The sequence below is a fragment of the Phocoena sinus genome, chromosome 10 (genome assembly GCF_008692025.1).
Source record: "Phocoena sinus isolate mPhoSin1 chromosome 10, mPhoSin1.pri, whole genome shotgun sequence".
NCBI lineage: Eukaryota > Metazoa > Chordata > Mammalia > Artiodactyla > Phocoenidae > Phocoena > Phocoena sinus.
Genome location: NC_045772.1, coordinates 6,279,242 through 6,299,512, shown reverse-complemented (window position 1 = coordinate 6,299,512; position 20,271 = coordinate 6,279,242). Strand labels below are relative to the sequence as shown.

The following is a 20,271-nucleotide window of genomic DNA, read 5'->3' as shown; positions in this document are numbered from 1 at the left end:
GAAATTCTGAAGGAGATCTGAGACCCAAATAAAGGTCAAGAAGGACAGTGCTGAGTTTCAAGCACATATATCAGAACACCGATGACCAAGGTTAGGTGAGTAGGGAAGTAAAATTGCAGAGCAAAATCTAACAAAGAGGAGAGCTTTCCTAGAAAAGAGAAGGCCTCTCAGGGGCTGGCCACCATGCAATTGGCAGCTTAGCCAGGGGCAGGCCCCAGCCTTTAAGTTTGTGGTTTGGATTCGGGAATGTACTTTGCAACTAGAGCCTTTCGTTAAAGAGGAGCAGGAATTTGTTGAATTAAAAAATATAGGGACTTCCTTGGTGGTCCAGTGGTTAAGAATCCGCCTTCCAATGCAGGGGACGCGGGTTCGATCCCTGGTCAAGGAACTAAGATCCCACATGACGTGAGGCAACTAAGCCCGCACACAGCAATTACTGAGCAAGCGAGCCACAACTAGAGAGAAGCCTGCGTGCTGCAACGAAAGATCACATGTGCTGCAACGAAAGATCCCACATGCTGCAACTAAGACCTGATGCAGCCAAAAATAAAACAGAATAAAATATTTTTTAAAAATTAAAAAATATATGTATCAGTCTGCCCCAGGAAGGCACCCTAGGAGACACTAGTGAGGGTGAACCAGAATCAATGCCTCAGAGAATCGAGGGATCCAGCAGAATTCAAGATACCTCAGGTGTAAGTACCTTCTTTGCTCCCATGGAGACTTCAGATATTCCTCCTGTTTGAACCTGGTATGGATTCTGAGCTCCCAACCTTGCTTCCAGTTCACAGTTCGGCCCAGCCACAACGGAGATTCCATCTCCGCAATATGCCCTGATCCTTGAGAAGGCATGCAGATGCCAGACATACAGAAAGACATATACTAAAGTACAGGGCAAACAACTACTGAGCTTGCGCTCTAGAGCCGGTGTGCCACGGCTACTGAAGCCCGCGCGCCTAGAGCCCGCGCACCATGGCTACTGAAGCCCGCGCACCTAGAGCCCGCGCACCACAACGAAGAGTAGCCCCGGCTCCCCGCAACTAGAGAAAGCCTGTGCGCAGCAACGAAGACCCAATGCAGCCAAAAATAAATAAATTTATTAAAAAAAAATTTTTTTTGAAAAAAATGTACAGGGCAAGAAAAGGGCAACAATAAACATCTACTGAATTCTCCCCCCAAAAGGATCCTTTTTTAATATTAACAAGGTCCTTAGATCCCTAGATGATAGTACTTTTCGCATTCAATGACTGAGGAAATCAAGATGACAAACGGCTATGATAAATTCAAGCTTTAAAATGAATTGGTATTTTATTCATCGTAAGCACAGCCATCATTTTTATACAGTAACTTATAAATGTTGTGTGTCTTTTGCTTGTGTAGAGACAGTTAAAAAAAAAAAAAAAATCCACCTACAAAGTATGCCTGGTGGGTATAGTTGTGAGTGAGCCATCCCTTTGTAATCATCCCCTAGCGTCCTGGAGAACCAGGGTACCTGTGGGGAACCACCAGTGCACTGAAGAGAGAACCTTAAGGCAGATCTGGGTCTAAGGAGTTATTAAGCTTCTGTGAGCCTGTTTTCTCAACTGTAAAGTGACAATCAAAGAGCCACGTGGCAGGACAGTTGGGAGGCTCAGAGGCACACAATGGCTACACTAAATGGGGCTCTTAAAGTGCAGCACTGCCCCAACCAAGTTCAGGACACATACTCATTCATCCAGTCCTCACACCAATCCTATCATTATCCCCACTTTAGAGGTGAGGTAACTGAGGCACAGAGAGATCAGTAACTTTCCCAGGGACCCACCATAAATTGCAGAACTGGGATTCAAGCCCAGGCAATCTGTCTGCAGAGCTCGTGATGTGATAAACTCGCCACGTAACACCTGCAGCACAGAACACCAGGCTGGCCCATAACCAGAACTCAGTAGGGCTTGTCCCACTGCTCCAAGAAGGCCCTCCTACAGGGGAGAGCAACCTGGGACCAAAAGCCAGCCCCCCATCAACAGCAGGAGCCTTTGCAGCCCCTGTAGATACTGAAAATCTTCTACCCCTACCCCAGGGAGGGAAAGTTCCCTCTTCTTACCCAACCCCCAGGAGTTCGGGGTGGGGTGCAGTGGGGCGTAGGTTGCTGACAGAGTTCGCTTCTCGAGAGTGGGCCTCCACCTCTTCCAATCACACCACTAACATTAAGTTTCTGTAAGGCAGGGATTTAAAGGTTTGGGGGTTTTTTCCTCCTGCCTCTTGTTAGTTAAGAGAGCATGTTATTTTCAACTATTTCTAAATTTCATGAACCTGGAAGTTCCTACTGGAAGTTATAGACAAAAAGCACAAGTCCAAAATAGCAATTCTGGAGCAAAAAAAAAAAAAACTTCATGAAAGGTGACCTGTCTGAACTTTAAAGGGAGACAATGAGGGACTTCCCTGGTGGTGCAGTGGTTGAGAGTCCACCTGCCGATGCAGGGGACACGGGTTCGTGCCCCGGTCCGGGAAGATCCCACATGCTGCAGAGCAACTAAGACCGTGCGCCCCAACTACTGAGCCTGCGCTCTGGAGCCCACAAGCCACAACTACTGAGCACGCGCGCCTAGAGCTCGTGCTCCACAAGAGAAGCCACCACTGTGAGAAGCCCGCACACCACAACGAAGAGCAGCCCCGCTCACTGCAACTAGAGAAAGCCCGCGCACAGCAATGAAGACCCAACACAGCCAAAAATAAATAAATAAATTTTTAAAAATAAAGGGAGACAATGAGACAGCCCAGCCCACCCCCTATCAAGCAACTTCAGACCCACACCTGCAAAAGCAAGAAGGAAAGAAAGAAATCCAAAAGATAAAAAAAGTCTGGAATGTACTATACCAATCACTTCACTCGGTTCTCATAAAAGGAGGCGTACTGCAGCACTCCAATTATCCAATCAAATTATTTTTTTCCATGACTTCCGCATGGCCAGGACTACCACCCCAGGTCCCACTTCAAGGCCCTTTTTTTGTGGGACTCTCAGGCAAGGCCTACTTCTGGACTCCAGTCACTGGCCCCAGTTCTAAGAAGCAGAAGAAACTTGATGGAACACCGTGCACCTGTCCAACCCAGAATAAAGCTGGGGTTAAGGGCTGCTAAGGAATCATGCTTCATGGTCCAAAGGTCCACGTCCTGAAATAAAATAGTCCCATTGCATTACATGCCACACCCTGCCAAGCCGGAGCAATTGGGCAGAGATTTCTCAGGAAATAAAACAGGAAACGTGGAAAGGACAAAGGGGAAGCCAAAAACGTGTGCCTCTGGGGCTTGGTAGTTAGCATCCAGCTTGGCTGAGAAGCCATAAGGATGTCTTGGGACTTCCACCCAGCCTCTACCAGAGCCTTCACCACACACACAACCAACAGCTCAGCCACTTGCCCAGGCAACAGCCAACTCAGACATGTTTAGGCATCTGTGGAAACCAGGGCAAAGTACAATTTCCGTACTTCTGATAAAAACACAGGTTACCAAGCACAGAGCAAAATATTACTCTAAAATTTGGGTTTATTGACTAAATAAACAGGTGGGAAGGGGAAGCAGGAAGCTAGGCAGCACCTAGCTGAGCCAATGCAGTCAGATTAGCCCTACAGCGCTGGCATCAAAAACCTACTTGTGCCTGAGAAACAAAACTCTTGTTATGCTTCTGTGTTGTTTGTGATTAGTTCCTCTTATTTCTACCTGAGTACATACTAATGTTTTCTGTTTTGTTGTGTTGTGAACACCAGACTTTCTTAGCTAGGATAAGAGGAACCAAAGAAAAGAGGAGTTTTTGCCCAGGATGAGGCCAGAGAACTAAAGAGGAAGCAGCCTTCTGGGGGTGGAGGAGTGTGATGGAGGCACAGCAGGAATCCAAGAGAGAGAACCAGAGGGTGAGAGTTGAGGTCTGGCCACTGCTCCCCACCTGGGGCCCTCCTTGTCCCTGCTAAGCACCTTTTCCTTTGCAAACCCTGAAAATGAACCACCAGCAAACTAGGACTCCACTTAATCTTCAGGTGAATACCTAAGGAACAGTGGAAGGTGAAAAAGTAAGCCAGCCCATGGTGAAGGGACATGGTAAAGGACACAGTGACTTCAGAACAGAAAAACAAACAAGACAAAAAAGAAAAGAAAAGGAAAAAAAAAGTGTAAGCACCAACACTATAAACCTCCCAATACTTCTCAGACTTCCCTGGTGGTCCAGTGGTTAAGAATCCGTGCTTCCAGTACTGAGGGCACGTTCGATCCCTGGTCGGGGAAGTTCCACATGCTGCGCACTGCGGCCAAACAAACAAACCTCCCAGTACTTCTCTGAGATGTTTGCCTCTAGCAATGGTAGGAATGTCCGTGAGAGCAGCATCTAGAAGCTACACAGGCAAAATCCAAAGGATCTCGAGATCCCCCAGGCTGTCCTGATGTGTGACGATACCAGCAGAAACAACCTTGCATGGTCTTTCCCACTATGCGTATTTCAAGTGAGGAAAAGAAAAGAAGAACAAGTTCAGAGAGACTGTTGTTCAGAGTATCATGACAGCTGAATTGATGAAGGAATGCAACCACAAACATTTACAACCTAGGAAATGCAGAACATTGGCTCAGGTGATCAATAAAGAAAGCAGTAAGGACTTTTTCAAAGACTGTTTCTTGTTTATGAAAGTAAAAACATCTAATTCAAGTAAAACGATATCCAGAAACTTAGGAGGAAATGTGGCTCATTTAAGAAAACCTCACAAAAGTTTATCTCACAGATACTTGGAAGTTCTAAAGGCCAAAGCATTTTAAAGAGAAAAAAAAAAAAAACTCCCTCAATTTTTTTCATCCATAAATATCAGAAAGATAAACCCAGAAGCAACGGAGTAGGCTTTCAAAACACTCTAAGATGTTCATACCCTTTAATCCAAGATTTCTATTTCTGGGAATTTATAGCCAGGAACTAATTACACAAATGAGAAAAGAAAAATGAAATTGTAAACTGCAAATTCATCTAGAATAGCAAAAAAAAAAAAAAAAAGTGGAAATAACCTAAAATGTCCATCATTAGGGGAATGTTTTAACCTCATTACATTAACAGGATTAGGGCTTCCCTGGTGGCACAGTGGTTGAGAGTCCACCCTCCGATGCAGGGGACACGGGTTCGTGCCCCGGTCCAGGAAGATCCCACATGCCGCGGAGCGGCTGGGCCCGTGAGCCATGGCCGCTGAGCCTGCGCGTCCGGAGCCTGTGCTCCGCAACGGGAGAGGCCACAACAGTGAGAGGCCCGCGTACCGCAAAAAAAAAAAAAAAAAAAAGTACGTAAAGAAACATTAACAGGATTACACAACCATTAAAAATCTTTTTAAGGACAATGATAAAAACATGATATTTGATAAAATATTTAAGGGAATCTGAAGAATACAATTGTGACAGTGTAGATTGACGAGAAGGGGACAACCACATGTAGCCAGTATAGGCTTCAAATTCTCTCCCCTGTTTACAACACTAATGACCTTGGACTAAGCACATGATCTCACTACCTGCAGGGCCCTCATGTTCAAACTGGTAACCTCAGAGTCTTGAGTGTTGCTGTGAGGACAGAGGCAATGCCTCTTGCTTCTTCTGAAGCATGGAACAAAGCAGTCAGTAGGCGGCAGCTACTGCTTCTAAGATACATAAAAACCCCTATGCATACGCAAAGTAAAATACAGAGTTCTTTATTTAAAAAAAAAAACCTCTATTTTCTATGTTGTACCTTCAATTTTTAAAAGACTAGAAAGCAAAAACACAAAACAAAAAAAAGCCTTTTGACACAAAAGTGACAAATGTTTACAAGCATAAAAACAAAGATCTGGGCTTCCCTGGTGGCGCAGTGGTTGAGAGTCTGCCTGCCGATGCAGGGGACACGGGTTCGTGGCCCGGTCCGGGAGGATCCCGCATGCCGCGGAGCAGTGGGCCCGTGAGCCATGGCTGCTGGGCCTGCGCGTCCGGAGCCTGTGCTCCACGGCGGGGGAGGCCACAGCAGTGAGAGGCCCGCGTACCGCAAAAAAAAAAATTGCTCTAATTTACCTGTACAAATGATGTTCATTTGATATCACATATCAACAAAATGTGAAGCTCTTTTACAAAGTGTAGTGCAAATGAATGCTTTAAAGAAATGTAATTTCTTCTCCCCAAATAAGTGCTTTTTCTTTTAATTTTTAAAATTTATTTGTTTGTTTGTTTATTTATTTATGGCTGCGTTGAGTCTTCGTTGCTGTGTGCAGGCTTTCTCTAGTTGCGGAGAGCGGGGCGGCGGGGTCGGGGGGCTACTCTTCATTGCGGTGGCTTCTCTTGTTGTGGAGCACGGGCTCTAGGTGCGCGGGCTTCAGTAGTTGTGGCCTGCGGGCTCTAGAACACAGGCTCAGTAGTTGAGGCGCACGGGCTTAGTTGCTCTGTGGCATGTGGGATCTTCCTGGACCCAGGAAAGGCTCAAACCCGTGTCCCCTGCATTGGCAGGCGGATTCTTAACCACTGCGCCACCAGGAAAGTCCCTCCCCTAAGTAAGTGCTTTTTCAATCTCATATGACACCAAGGTGAGGCAAGAGCATTCCCACCGAAGCCAGGAGCTCTGGACTGTTTAGAAGCCTCTCCCTTTCTGCCCTTATCTCCCCACCGCATAAATTATTGCAAACTTTTGGATTATCTTAATCAAGTTAGTTGTAGGCATAGATCCTGTCTTAAACAAAAGACCACATAACTTGCCTCTTTTCTATGTTTCTGAGAAGTGGGGAAGGAAGATTAACTTAAAGATTTTTTTCATATTTGAGGGCAAGTGACTCAGAATACACTTCAGCAGGTAAGTGTGGTAAGTGTGGCTTCAGAGCCAGGCTGAGGGTCAGCTCTGCCGGTGACCCTGTGAAGGTCACTTCATCTCTCAGAGCTTTGGTTTACTCATGTGTAAAGTGAACTTTATCTTGCAAGAATTAAATGAGCAGGAGCTTAAAGCTTCTTGTACGGTCCCTCAGAAAGCCCCAGAGGCCTGTCCCAGACGGTGATGCCCTGCCCCCGATCTACCCCCCTCACTGGCTGCCCTCGCTCCTCAGCTGATGGTTACCTTCACTGGTGCAGAGGGCACAACTGCTTCCTTAATTAAAACATTGTCATGTCCAAGCTAAACAGCACCCAGGTAGGCCCGCTCCATCCTCCAGCAATCAGTCAGCTACAAAACCCACCAACAGCAGGCCTGGAGGTCCACATGGGGTGCAGAGCCTGCTCTGTGGTTCTTCTGAAGACCACAACTCACAGACGTGGCGCGCTCAGTTGGCGACAACGTAACTGGATACAATGGAACACAAACGTACTTTAAAATATGAAAATGTTCACAAACTATGGTTTGGGTATCACTTTACAATAATAAAATTTCATTTATTCAATAGGAAACTTCAAAGCACTAGCCACAGCTTTTTCTATATGTGAAAGACCACCCTGCAGGCCCCAGCAGAGACCCCCATAACTAGGCTCTCTAAGAGCTATAGACTTGGGCTGAGGCCCACCTGGGGTCCTGGCTGGCCAGCCTCAGTCAAAACCAATGACCCTCCAGTCCTCCCTCTTATCCTCCTCTGAAAAATGAAGAGGGGAGCAAACCAACAAGGCTGTTCTGAAAACAAAATCAGGACTATGGGAAAATTCCTGGTAAACTGAAAATGCCTACACAATCAAGCCATTCATATTTTTTTTTTAATTATAGAGTCAAGTTATTACTTAAATATTAATTCTAAAAGTAAAAGGCCAATGGAACAGTTTGGAAATCAAGGAGAAACTTTCCGTACTTCTACAACCTTAACTATAGTTGCTGTATATTGTTTTAATATTTTACACTTGTGATGAGTATACCTATTGCTTTACAATTTGCTTTTTCAAGCCTTTAAATTTTTCATTACTTAAGTATGAGCTACTGTCACCATCACACATGGTCCTTTCCAATTCTGAGTCACGAAGGCTAGTCACAACACCGAGGGTCAGGCTTTCTATAACCTAGGTAACATTCAACTCAAGCACAGAATCACCAACCCAGATGGGAGCAAGGCCTCTGTGTGGCAGGGCTGCCCTCAAAATCCAGGAAGGAGGGCTTCCCTGGTGGCGCAGTGGTTGAGAGTCTGCCTGCCGATGCAGGGGACACAGGTTTGTGCCCCGGTCCGGGAAGATCCCACATGCCGTGGAGCAGCTGGGCCCGTGAGCCATGGCCGCTGAGCCTGCGCGTCCGGAGCCTGAGCTCCACAACGGGAGAGGCCACAACAGTGAGAGGCCCGGGTACCGTAAAAAAAAAAAAAAAATCCAGGAAGGAAAAGATGGCCCTCAAGCCTTCACCCCAACAAAGGGGACAGAATCAGAGAGAAGCCTGGAGGTGGAAAGAAGAGACAAGACAGGCCCTGTAAGGAGCGGGATGGGAGTGTGTTCCATGCAGGGTCAGAAGCCTCATCCATGTCGACAACCTCAACAGCATCCCTTTGACCCTGAGTCACCAAGGAGAGGTCCGAGTATACTGAATACACTTAGGCTGAGAAAAGAATAACACATCTTAGAAGGATTTTCAATAGAATTGGATAACATAACATCAGTTTGAGCCCTTTAAACGTATATTTCTCTTAATTAGCAAATTCACTCAAGTAGACCCTGCACTTTGAGGGATACGGAAGTTACTGCGCTGGCACCATGAATCAGGCACAGGTGCTGAGCTCTCGGGGTCTATGGTCCGCTCCCTCACACTGCCCTCCCCAAGTTGTATGAGGAGGGGGCTGTCAATGTCCTGGTTTTGGAGATATTGAAATATTTGGCCAAGGAAGACCACGGTTACCTAGTAGTAGTGCTGGCACTCAAACCCAGGACTGTGTGGCTCTGAAACCATGTTACTTCCTATACCTTACTGCAAATACTACCTTTTTTCTGCAGGAACTGGCAGTGAAAGTTACACACTAACTGCATGGATTTGTGAGCATAAGCCATATGGAAAGAGGCAGAACCCTGGCAGATGCTGTATTACCAACTAAAAACGTAAATTCAGGCAAAGGAACTGAGTTAAGACTGACGCCAGTCCTACTGTGGAAGCCCCTCTCATCAGAGTTTAGCACTGCTTCCTAAGAACTTCCACACTAATCCTTGAGCCTCCAGGGACATAAGTGACTTTTGTTAAAATAAGCCACTTGAATCACCCCTCCCCCATCTGCATTTCTGACTTCTCACCTGACGCTCTCACTTCTGTGCAGAGCTTCAACCTGCTGTGTCTACTACCCCAAAACAGCTCCCTATTGAACTCCACCCTCCAGGAGGAGGTTCAAACCCGAGCTTGGCCTGCAAGGCAGGTCACACAACCTGAAGTCTGCCCACCCAGCCTTCCCCCGCTCCACCCTCAGCAGCCCCTTCACACCGTCAAGTTCTTTACAACGCCGTGCCTCTGCCTGGGCCTCTCCTTCCAGTCACTGCCACCTGGAGAGCGCCTGGAGAGTGGCAAAACCACTCCGAAGTCACCTCCCTGAAGGCCAGCTTCTGTGCAGTGTCCTGAAGGTGGTCAGATCCACCCTCCTCTGTCTGCCCCTACTTTGTACACACTCCCATCTGCTACTGTCACAAAGACGGGATCGCTTCTAAGCTCACCTCCTGACAGTCACCTGAATCTCGGGATCCCAGAACTGTGAGGAGAGACAAGTGTCAGGGGCACTGCACACACAGCGGCCAGGAAGGCTCCCTTCGACCCACCTTGCCCAGCTCCCATCATCGGCGTACACTCCTTCCGAACACTCAGCCCAGGAGTGAACTTTAAATAAAAAGCAGGCACTTCGACATAGCAGCCTAATGGAGTTCCCCAGCTCATTACTGACAACTCTGCCGCTCTATCAATATATAAATCACGGACAGGCCTCTGGAAAAAAAGAGCCAACAGATGCAAGTTTCCTGGTCAGAGAAGGGCCCGTGAATACTAGCTGACCTCAAGGCAGGTTGTGTAGTTAACTGGATGCCATCCCTGCACAGTGGCAGCAGCCTGGAGTCCACACTTCATCGTGGGCCTTGCCCTCTAACAGCCTCATCTCCTCACCAATGCCTCTCTGGCGAGCAACTCACCTAGGGAAGCTGACACATGACATCACGCTTTATGTTGGATGTCAGTGAGGCTGTGCATGTCTGCCTCATCCTCTCCAGTATTCTAAAGAAATGCACTGTGAAATGAGCAAATACCCTTTTCCATGCCTGGAGAGTGAATGATGTCGGCCAGTCTCCTTACAGGTATCAGACATAACATAATAGGAAGACTGGAGGACACACACATATACCACATTTGAGTGGTACCTACCGTATACCATCCTATTACCTCCATGTCTGATTATTCAGAACATCTTTATTATGATGATTCTTTTCATCAGTAATAAACCATTTAACATCTGTGAGGCTTTAAAGTTTAGTATTTTTTTGCTTACACAAGTCCTTTATATAGCTGATACACTGTATTCTGTTAATAAACTGAAAAAAAACAGTCCCTAAAATATTCAGAATCTGGCCAGAAGGCCACAAGAAGTCACTGTTGGATAGTCATGGTCATTGGCACAATCCACACCCAACTCTCAAACCCACCCAGCAGCTCTGGGCCCAGGGAGGGGCCTCTCAGGCTGCAGGAAAAGTCTCATCTGTGAGGACATATTCGACAGAACAAGTCAAATGTTTGGAATTATCACTTAACATTTATTTCACAAGTTTCTCAAGTACCACTCAACTGAAAAGTAATCATCTCAATGTACTCTTTAATCAATAAACATTAAACAACTCTGCTCAAAACGCTCAAGTCCCACAAATGTTTCCCTATGAAAAGTATGGCACAAAAAAATAGCAAAAACAAAATAAGTAACCTTTTGACAGTCAGGCAGAAAGGTGTTTAGTGATCCAAATTCAGACAAAAAAAAACAGTCCTTTCAGTAGATGCACAAGTATTTCCTCTGCAAGTGACACATTCTGGGATATCTACACTGCCAAACATAACCAACCACCAAGGAAGCAAAACCTAATGGAAAAACCCCAAGCTGGCAACCAGGAGCCCTGACTCTGGTCCCAGGACAGGCCGCTGGCTGTGTAATGCTACTAAAGTGGTGGACAGGTCTGGTACCCCTTTCTCCATCAGAAGAAGGAATATCCATCACCACCCACACTGTTCAGAAATATTCTGGGGACAAAAAATGAGAGGTGAAAATGCTTTGGAATGTGTCTTCCATAAATACAAGTCATCATTATTATTAGCTCAAAGATGACCAGGAAAATAGGATTACAGAATATCAGAGGTGAGAGGGAGCTTAGAGATGGGATGATCCAGGAATTCCTAATCTGGGGTCCAGGCCTCTGATGCTGTCCACAAGTGTGCTTTCTGGGAAGAAGTCCATAGTTGTTATCAGATTCTCAAAAGGTTAAGAACCTCCAAGGCTCTCCTTTTACAAACATGAAAACTGAGACCATAAGATATGTGATTGTCCTAGGCCTCAGGGTTAGTCAGGAAAAGGCTGGACAGAGCCCAGGGTTCCTAGTCTCCATCTATGCTCCTCCCCCTCTACTATCGCACATTCCAGGGAGGAAAAAAGTCACATAAAGCTCATATAGCTAAATAAATAAATTTTTTAAAAAAGGGGCTTCCCTGGTGGCGCAGTGGTTAAGAATCCGCCTGCCAATGTAGGGGACACGGGTTCGAGCCCTGGTCCAGGAAGATCCCACATGCCGCGGAGCCACTAAGCCCCTGTGCCACCACTACCGATCCTGCACTTTAGAGCCTGTGCTCCGCAACAAAGAGAAGCCACCGCAGTGAGAAGCCCGCGCACCACAACGAAGAGTAGCCCCCACTCGCCTCAACTAGAGAAAGCTGCGCACAACGAAGACCCAACGCAGCCAAAAATAAATTAAAAAAAAAAAAAAAAAAAAAACCACCACACACGTGGTTTCTAAAGTTATAGCAAAATTTCCATCCTTTTTTTTTTTTCTTAATGCTTCTGAGGCCTTTGATCGCTGAGGCCTTTGACTGTTGAGATAGCATTTTATTCATTCTATATTCTCATATGCTGTTCTTTCAGTGCCTAATGTCAGGAAACACTCAGATGATGTTTTAATATTGAAAATAAAGATTTTATTCTAGGAAACAAGAAAACTAGACTACATGATGCTGTTTTATTAAGCAAACAGATAAACATACAATCATGGGAATGACTACAAGCTAATATATAACATAAGTAAGGAGTTTTTGTCATTTTGTTTTTAATTAAAATGCCAAAGCTTGTGCTCTTAGATGGCCACTGCCCCTCGAATAGCTACCATTGGAACCACACAGACGCCAAGAATGTTGCATTGTGCAGAATACTCTGAGAATTCTTCTTTTAACACTGCCTCCAGTCAGCATAGCATAATCGTCTGAATACCACCAGTCTCAAGGAACTCCTACACAGCCATCCCAGGGACCACTACTGGGCCCATCAGGAACCAGGTTTCAGGCACTGACATGCTTTCAGGTATGCGAAGGATCACTGCCAGGGCCATAAAGTAAGGTCTCTACCTGTGGAATGCACACTGACTGACTTCGTAACTAAGGCACTGCTGCGCTGCCTTCAGGTATGCCGCTGCACTTCCAAACAATCTTAATTGGAAAAAAACTGAGCCAGCACTATCGCTCATGTGAATGTGGTCATTACCCAAATAATCTACAGGGTGGCCTCCACAAAGTCACCAGTACAATCTGATGGCAGATAAGGCAGGCCCGAGTCAGATGGGAGGTCCAGGTAAGGGTAGCCAGAGAGCACTTGGTAAAAGCTATCATGATCTCTAAACACAAGGTGCCATTACTATTATTAAGGAATCTATGCCACCTTTTTGATATTCCATAACATCCTGGAATCAACTGTGACCTGGTCAGAAGAAGGAAACCTGAGCACCAGGCCCTTAACTTGGTCTGCACAGATTATTATTTAAGTGAATAATAATTATTCAAGTGAATAATAAGAAATGAAAAAAATGTAAGGACAAACGCCCCTCATCCCCCACCCCAGAAATTGCCTGGCCATCAGAGATCTGGACTGGGCATCCAAGACTGGGAAAGACAACTTTATCTCCCAGCAACAAGCCATGTTCAAAACCTAGATATTGGGACTTCCCTGGTGGTCCAGTGGTTAAGACTCCACCTTCCAATGCAGGGGACCTGGGTTCAATCCCTGGTTGGGGAACTAAGATCCCACATGCCGCAGGGCAACTGAGCCCACGCGCCCAACTAAGATCCGACACAAATAAATTAATTAATTAATGAATTAATTAATTTTTAAAAATCAACACGCTTTATAAAAAAGGACATGGAGTATTTATTTTTAAAAAAACAGATACAGCTTTCTATATATGCCTGCTGTTAGATCATTTAAATATTATGACCTATATCTTATACATTTGAGACTAAAAGTAATAAAGTTTCAGTTCCCCAACAGCATGAGCTAAGAATGATATTTCCATTCAAATGAATTTTTATTCTTCTCCAAAAAAGTGAATTAAGAGTGCAGACCTAATCACTCATCTATTCCTCTGTGTTACGTTACTTTCCCAAGTAATAAATATCATCAGCCTAATGGCCAGTTTCTTTAAAGCTGCAAGACAATTGTCAAAAGAAAAACACACCACAGAAAAGTTTTTGATGTAGTGGTCTCATATCTCAACTAACATAACCTCACCAAGGAAACTGTGAAACTCTAGAATTAAGTTTAAGTGCACACAGATTATTGTTTCCCATGTGAATCAAGAGAAACCCCAGTTGCACTGGCTCCCATTCAATGCCTCTATGGGGAGGCTGCAAGCAGGCTTGTGAATCAAGTGTAATAAGAACTTTCGTGCAAGAAGGGGAGGGCTGGCATTCAACCGAGCCCACCTGGTTGGCTCCCTTGCCCTGGGTTAAAACAGAACTTCAGCATATTGGGATAACTGAAGAGGAAGGAACTACAGAGAAGGGAAGGAATTGGTGTGAGCTCACCGCCCGTAGCCCAGGTTTAAATTCTCTGAGCTGGTCTCCTGATTTTCATCAGGACAACCAGGGTGTGTTTGGTAAACAGTGTAATGAGTAGCCGTGGAGTCTCTGAGCAGCCAACCCTCCTTAACCACAGAAACACAGGACAGTTGGGGTAAAGGAGAGAAGACAAGACCCAGGAATGGTGCACAGACCCCACCTGAAGGCACCCAACCCGAGAGCACCATCCTCAAAGGCTGCAGCTGTGTGGGACTCCCGGAGACAGCACAACTCGCTCCCCTGACCAACTCCTCTGAAAAGAAAACCAGCCTTCCCAGGTGGAGCTGAAACCCAACAAGCCACTGAAACTGAGCAGCAGCAGAAATCACTACCTCTCCAATCCTAGGCCTCTCCGGATGCCCCGGCAGGCTGGAGACTCACGTTTCTAAAAATGACAGTCTGGGAAAACTACGAGGGGCAACCGGGCAAACACCCCCAGCCTCTCCTGCCCGTTCCCCCAGTCCTAGGACCTGCTCACAAAGAACGGCTTGCCATCCCCCGGCCCCACAGAGCCAGAAGAGGGACAGGGAGGGTGGGAAGGAAGGAAATGGAGGACGGTCATCAAAGCGCCCCAAATAAGCGCGTCCGCATATGTGTCCCGCCTGCTCTGGCCGCCCCCTCCCCTCCAGGCCACCCTCGGGCCCAGCCCTGCCCTCTAACCGGCGCCTACCGGGCCCCCTCTCCTCCGGCGCGGCTCCCCGAGACGCCCGCGCTTCCCCCAGGGAACCCCTGCACCCCTCGGCTTCCCCGCATCCCCTCCCCAAGTCTCTCCTAAAGTCGTCCGTCCCCCCTTCTGCGGCAGCGCTCTTGCCTCCGCGGGCCCCGCTCCCCAACTTCTCTCTCCAGCAAGCCCTCAACCCGAGAACTCGTCCTCTCCTCTGTGGCGCCCCCGCACCAACCCCGCACCCCTCGGCCCCCAGCTTTCCTCAAGCCCAGCCCACCCGCCCTCCGGAGGCCCCTCGACGTCCTCTCTGGCGCCCCCCTCGGCCCCCGGACGCCCCTCGGCGCCCGCGGTGGCCCCAGAACACACCCCCTCCCACAGCGACAGGAAGTTCGCGCGCCGGCGGCGCGGCCCCAGAGGCTGCCCTCGGGCGCGGAGCGCGGCCCCAGCGTGGCGGCCTGACAGGGCGCGGGCCCGGCCGCCAACCAGCGCCCCGCGTCCGTCCGCGGCGCCCTAACCGTCGCGGCGTGCCCCTCACCTTGGCCGCTGTTCGCCTCCCGACACGCCGCACACCCTTCTCCGGCCGCGACCGCGTCTTCAGCCCCGGCTCCGGCTCCGGCCCCGGCCCGGCTCCCGCCCTCGCTCTGGCCACACTGTCCAGCCCTGCCCTGCCCCGCCGCGGCCGCTTCTGCCGCCAGCCCCGAGCGCCTCGCCCCCGCCGCGCCCGCTGTGCTCGCGCCATTGGCTGCTGGGAGCCTGCCCCGCCCCACAGCCCCTTCAGCGTCCCTGACTGGGCCAGAGGAGCTACGAGGCGGCACGCCCCCTAGCGCGCCAAAGGGACCTCCAGTGGGCGTCATTGGCGACTACCTTTGTCAATCAAAGGGGGAAAGCCTGCTTAACTGAGGAGAGGGCGGCTGGGGTCACTTTCCCCGAGTCGCTCAGAGGCTGAGGTCCGCAAGACTTACTGCCTGGAGTCAGTGTTTCGGCTTTGCGGGCGCCCAGAGGTGGGGGCCGCGGGAGGGTCGCACCGCACTTAACTGGGAATTCAGGGAAGGTAGTCTTTCTGAAAGTTTTCTCCCCTAAGGCACTCACAGAAGCCAATGTCATCAGGGCTTCCTCAGATTCACTTGAGCCGGCTTAGTTTAAGCAAGACGGAGAGCGGGGTGTGTGTGTGTGTGTGCGCGCTCGCGCGTGTTCACAGAGCCCACGCGAGGGTTTGGGGAACCGATGCCAGGTAACTTGTCGGGGGGGCCGGAGTAAATAAATAAATGTCAAAGCCAGGATTAGAAACCGGGTCAGCCAGATCCCAGGTCTGAAGTGGATCCACATCACCACCTTGAAAATAATCACGACGATGGTGCAGCAATATGGAAAAACGCTTAAACTAAAATGTTAAAAGGAAAAGCCAGATACGAAATGGCGGGGACTCTAAAACTGCTACTACATTTGCACAAGGACCAGAAACAGAGTGGTTTTTCCCTTTTTAAGTATTTGTTCTGTTGCAATGTGCTTGTGATAATAATAATTAAGAAAGAGGAAAAAGAAAGGCACCACCTGCTTTGTGACCTAGAGGGGTGGGATAGGGAGGGTAGGAGGGAGACGCAAGAGGGAGGGGATATGGGGATATATGTATATGTATAGCTGATTCACTTTGTTATACAGCAGAAACTAACACACCATTGTAAAGCAATTAGACTCCAATAAAGATGTTAAAAAAATAATAAAATCAAGACAAAAAAAAAGGATCCATACAGTCTAAAGAGAGGTGGGGGAGGGGAGGTGGGGGAGGGATGGATTGGGAGTTTGGTGTTAGCAGATACAAACTATTATATATAGGATGGATAAACAACAAGGCCCTACTGTATAGCACAGGGAACTATATTCAATAACCTGTGATAAATCATAACAGAAAAGAATATGGAAAAGAATGTATATACGTGTAAAACTGAATCACTTTGTTGTACAGCAGAAATTAACACAACATTGTAAATCAACTATACTCCGATAAAAATAATAATAAAAGAGATACAATTGACATATATATTTTAAAAAAGCACTACCATGGTGTGCCAGGACCAGCTACTGCCAAGAACTCCCTGCCATTCTCCAGGACTCAGCCCACAGGGACCACTCTGCCACCCAAAACACCTCTGGACCACGTGTGCAGAACCCAGTCATCAGCTGGGGTCTCCCAGCCCTCTGAGATCTGGGGAAATTCCAGGTGCACTGCTTTTCCAGGTCCTCTGAAGATCCAGAGTCTCCCCATGGTTTCTGAACAAGTGCATCACCTCTGCCTCCAGCCTCCTGCTCTTTCCCACATGTTCGCTGGTCCTTGCCATCATCCCCGTCTCCATTTGCACACACTCACATAATCCCCCTTCACACCGACCACTGGTGAGGCTAGCAGGGGTTCCTGCAGACTGAACCCCACAGGGAGGCATCCAGCCTGGCACTGCCTAGCAACATGAGACACCTCCTGAGCCCTTTTGGCCTCTTGGCTCTGAGGTCACAACCTGGCTATGTGACCCAGGCAGCGCTCTGGGCTCTGCACACTGGCTCCCTTCTTTTCTCTCCCCTTCCTTCTGAAGACAAAAACAAAATTCCTCTCATTTCTTTCACCAGAACTCTGACACTTGCTCAGTTCTTTGAGTCTCATCTCTGTTCCAGCAGCTTATCAGGCTACTTTTCCAAAGAGACCTCCCCTTTCCAAGCTGTGAGCATCCCAACTTTGACCCCCACAAACATTTCACAATGTTGCACCCAGCCTCCTCCCATCAGATCCAAACAGGCCTGGAGCCCAATCCTGCCTCTGCTCCTCCCCCACTGAGGGGCCTTGGGCAAGTCACTGCAGCTCTCTGCATCTCTGTGTCCCAATCTGTAACACAGGGGTGATGACAGAGCTCACCTCACAGGACTGTGGCAAGGAGTAAATGGGGCAAATCAGGTAGAAGCACGGGAAGCAGCTCTGGATGCAGGCGTGAGTGCTTAGTATCTGAGCGGTTAACGTGGTCACACTTTGTCAATGTCATTTTGCTCCCTTCTTCTTGCAAAATGTGCTCATTACCTGAGTCTGGGGCAAAGGCTGACTGGTCCTTTATTAGCCATTTCCCACTAAACAGCCAGGATAAACAGACAGCCGATGTTAAAACATACTTTCACAGAGAACAAAACATTCTCCAAAAAATTTGAAACGTCCAGATACAGTTCTTGTACGGTGATATACGTGTGTCTTCCAAGAAAAAAAAAATCAAAATCTGTTACAGATATTCACTTGATCGACAAGTACTTCCAATGTTTAGAGAATGTGCAGGGCAGGGGATGGGGTGGATCGAGGGAGGGACGGACCTGGGTCCTGTTTGTGCTCCTGGGAAGACTCAGCAAGGACGTAGAGTCTAGAAGAGGCCTCCCCAATGAGTGACCGCAGTGATCCCCGGAGGGCGACGATATTGAAGGCAGTGATATTTAACTGAGCCAAAGTGGATGGAAAGGATGAGGGCAAAGGCCCAGAGGCAAGAAATCCTGCTGTCCAAGGAGACAGGAGGGTTCTGCCTGGCTGGAGTGTACAGCTGAGCAGTGAGTAGCCGTGTGATGCTGGCAATCTGCTTTGCCACTCCAGGTCTCAGTTTTCTCAGCTGTAAAATGGGTATAATCACAGAGTCTAACACTTAGAGAAACTGCAAGGATTCTCGAGATCACACCTGTGATGCTCTTAGGACATAGCTGGCACAGCCAGAGGTTGTTGAGTGTTTTCCAAGGACCTGTTTGCATTTTGTAAAAGTGCTCTTTTTAAAAATTTGTAATTAAAAAAAGAACATGGACCCAAGAACATGCTCTCTGCACCAACTGTTAATATTCTAGAGACATCAAAGTGTTAACTGTTGAGGCCGGAGGAACACATTTCTGAATATACCTTGGAATGAAGCTCTCCTCTGCCAAGTCATGTAAAGATCTGAATTCCTTGTAAATGTGTCCTTGATTAGGAGGCAATTACCCCAGCCTTTCTTGCTTTGCTTTGTTTTGCTCCATGCCTGCCTGCACGCGTCTGCTCACATAAAATGGTACCAGCAAGTACACGGCTCCACTCACATGCGCCAGGCTCAACTCAACACCACTGGGCAAGACCCCTGGGCCTGGAGCCTGCTCCCTTCCAAAGTCGGCAAGATATGGTCACATCATCTGGATCACGTTTCCCAAAGTGGGCATCTCCAGGATGCCCTGCATTGGGATCACCCCATTTTCCACAAGTTCCTCAATTGGCTCTTATGCCTCACACAGTTTGAAGCTCTATTCCTGACACTGACAGATACCCTAACTTTTACTAGGTGGAAAAGCTCATTTGGGGAGTTCAGGGTTACAGTGTTGCCATTGGTGCCAAAGTGGAACAAGTATCAACAATGAGACAAATAGGTTCAAGTTGAGTGTTTTGAAACTTTGAATGAAGGCCTGGCAATGCCCAGACTTTATGTGATACATTGTATTTTCTACCATGTGATAAAGATATAAACTCCCTCAGGAACTCCTTCCTTGAGTCCCTGAATTTCAGGAGGATGAGGAGGTCCTGAACACCACATTGATTCCATTCTGAATCCAAAGTATCATCTTACCCTTTTTCAGGCTCCCAGATCAGATGAATTGAAGGTCATCCTGTGATTGTAAAGCAAGATTTTGTTTTACAGTGTTATCATGTGCATCTATTCCTGTGAATCCAGATTTCCTTGATACAAAATAAAATTAGATACTGAAGTTAATTGTTTTTAAAAACTGGAACAGTCGGGCCTCCCTGGTGGCGCAGTGGTTAAGAATCCACCTGCCAATGCAGGGGACATGGGTTCAAGCCCTGGTCCGGGAAGATCCCACATGCCATGGAGCAACTAAGCCCGTGTGCCACAACTACTGAGCCCGCGTGCCACAGCTACTGAAGCCTATGCACCTAGAGCCCGTACTCCGCAACAAGAGAAGCCACCGCAATGAGAAGCCCGCACATCGCAATGAAGAGTAGCCCCTGCTCGCTGCAACTAGAGAAAGCCTGCGCACAGCAACAAAGACCCAACGCAGCCAAAAAATAAATAAATGAAAAAATCTATAAAAACAAAACCGAAACAAAAAGATCTCAAACTGTATATTCATCAAAAAAGTAACATTGCTCTTATTATTGGTTCATTTTATAACAAATATGTAAATGTTATGAACTTGAACTTTTAAAAGAAGTTGTACACCAATACTTACATTATAAAATAAATGTACACCAATAAAATGCTGCTACTGATTACCTGTAGGATGTCATGGAAAGACTCCCACAATTAAAAACGTAAAGAGGTTTTGAAACCACAGCTGGAGACAGTGGGGAGCCCTCAACGACTGCTCTTCACCCCCAGACCAGCTATTACCAAAGGTTCTGCTGACCAGGAGTGACCTTCATCCGTGTGTCCATGCCTCACTTGTTGAATCACCATCTGTGAACACTGGACAGGGGCTCTGCCCTGGGCGCGTCCACATCTCGCCTGGGTTGGGCGTGGGTACTTCCAGGTGGGTGGGACTTGGGACCCCTCCTCAGCCAGGGCTCAGGATTATATGTGTCTCAATGTTACTGTCACGGCAGTAG

At 47.6% G+C, this 20,271-nt stretch overlaps 1 protein-coding gene across 2 annotated transcripts in view; it reads right to left on the bottom strand.

Annotated features, from left to right (window-relative positions):
- PACSIN2 (protein kinase C and casein kinase substrate in neurons 2) overlaps positions 1–15,349 on the bottom strand; it is a 140,029-nt gene extending 124,680 nt beyond the window's left edge. For both annotated transcript variants that reach the window (XM_032645270.1, XM_032645273.1), the window contains exon 1: positions 15,208–15,349. The gene's annotated coding sequence lies outside the window, so the exon portion shown is untranslated. The remainder of the gene's footprint in view (positions 1–15,207) is intronic.
- Positions 15,350–20,271: the final 4,922 nt, after the last annotated feature.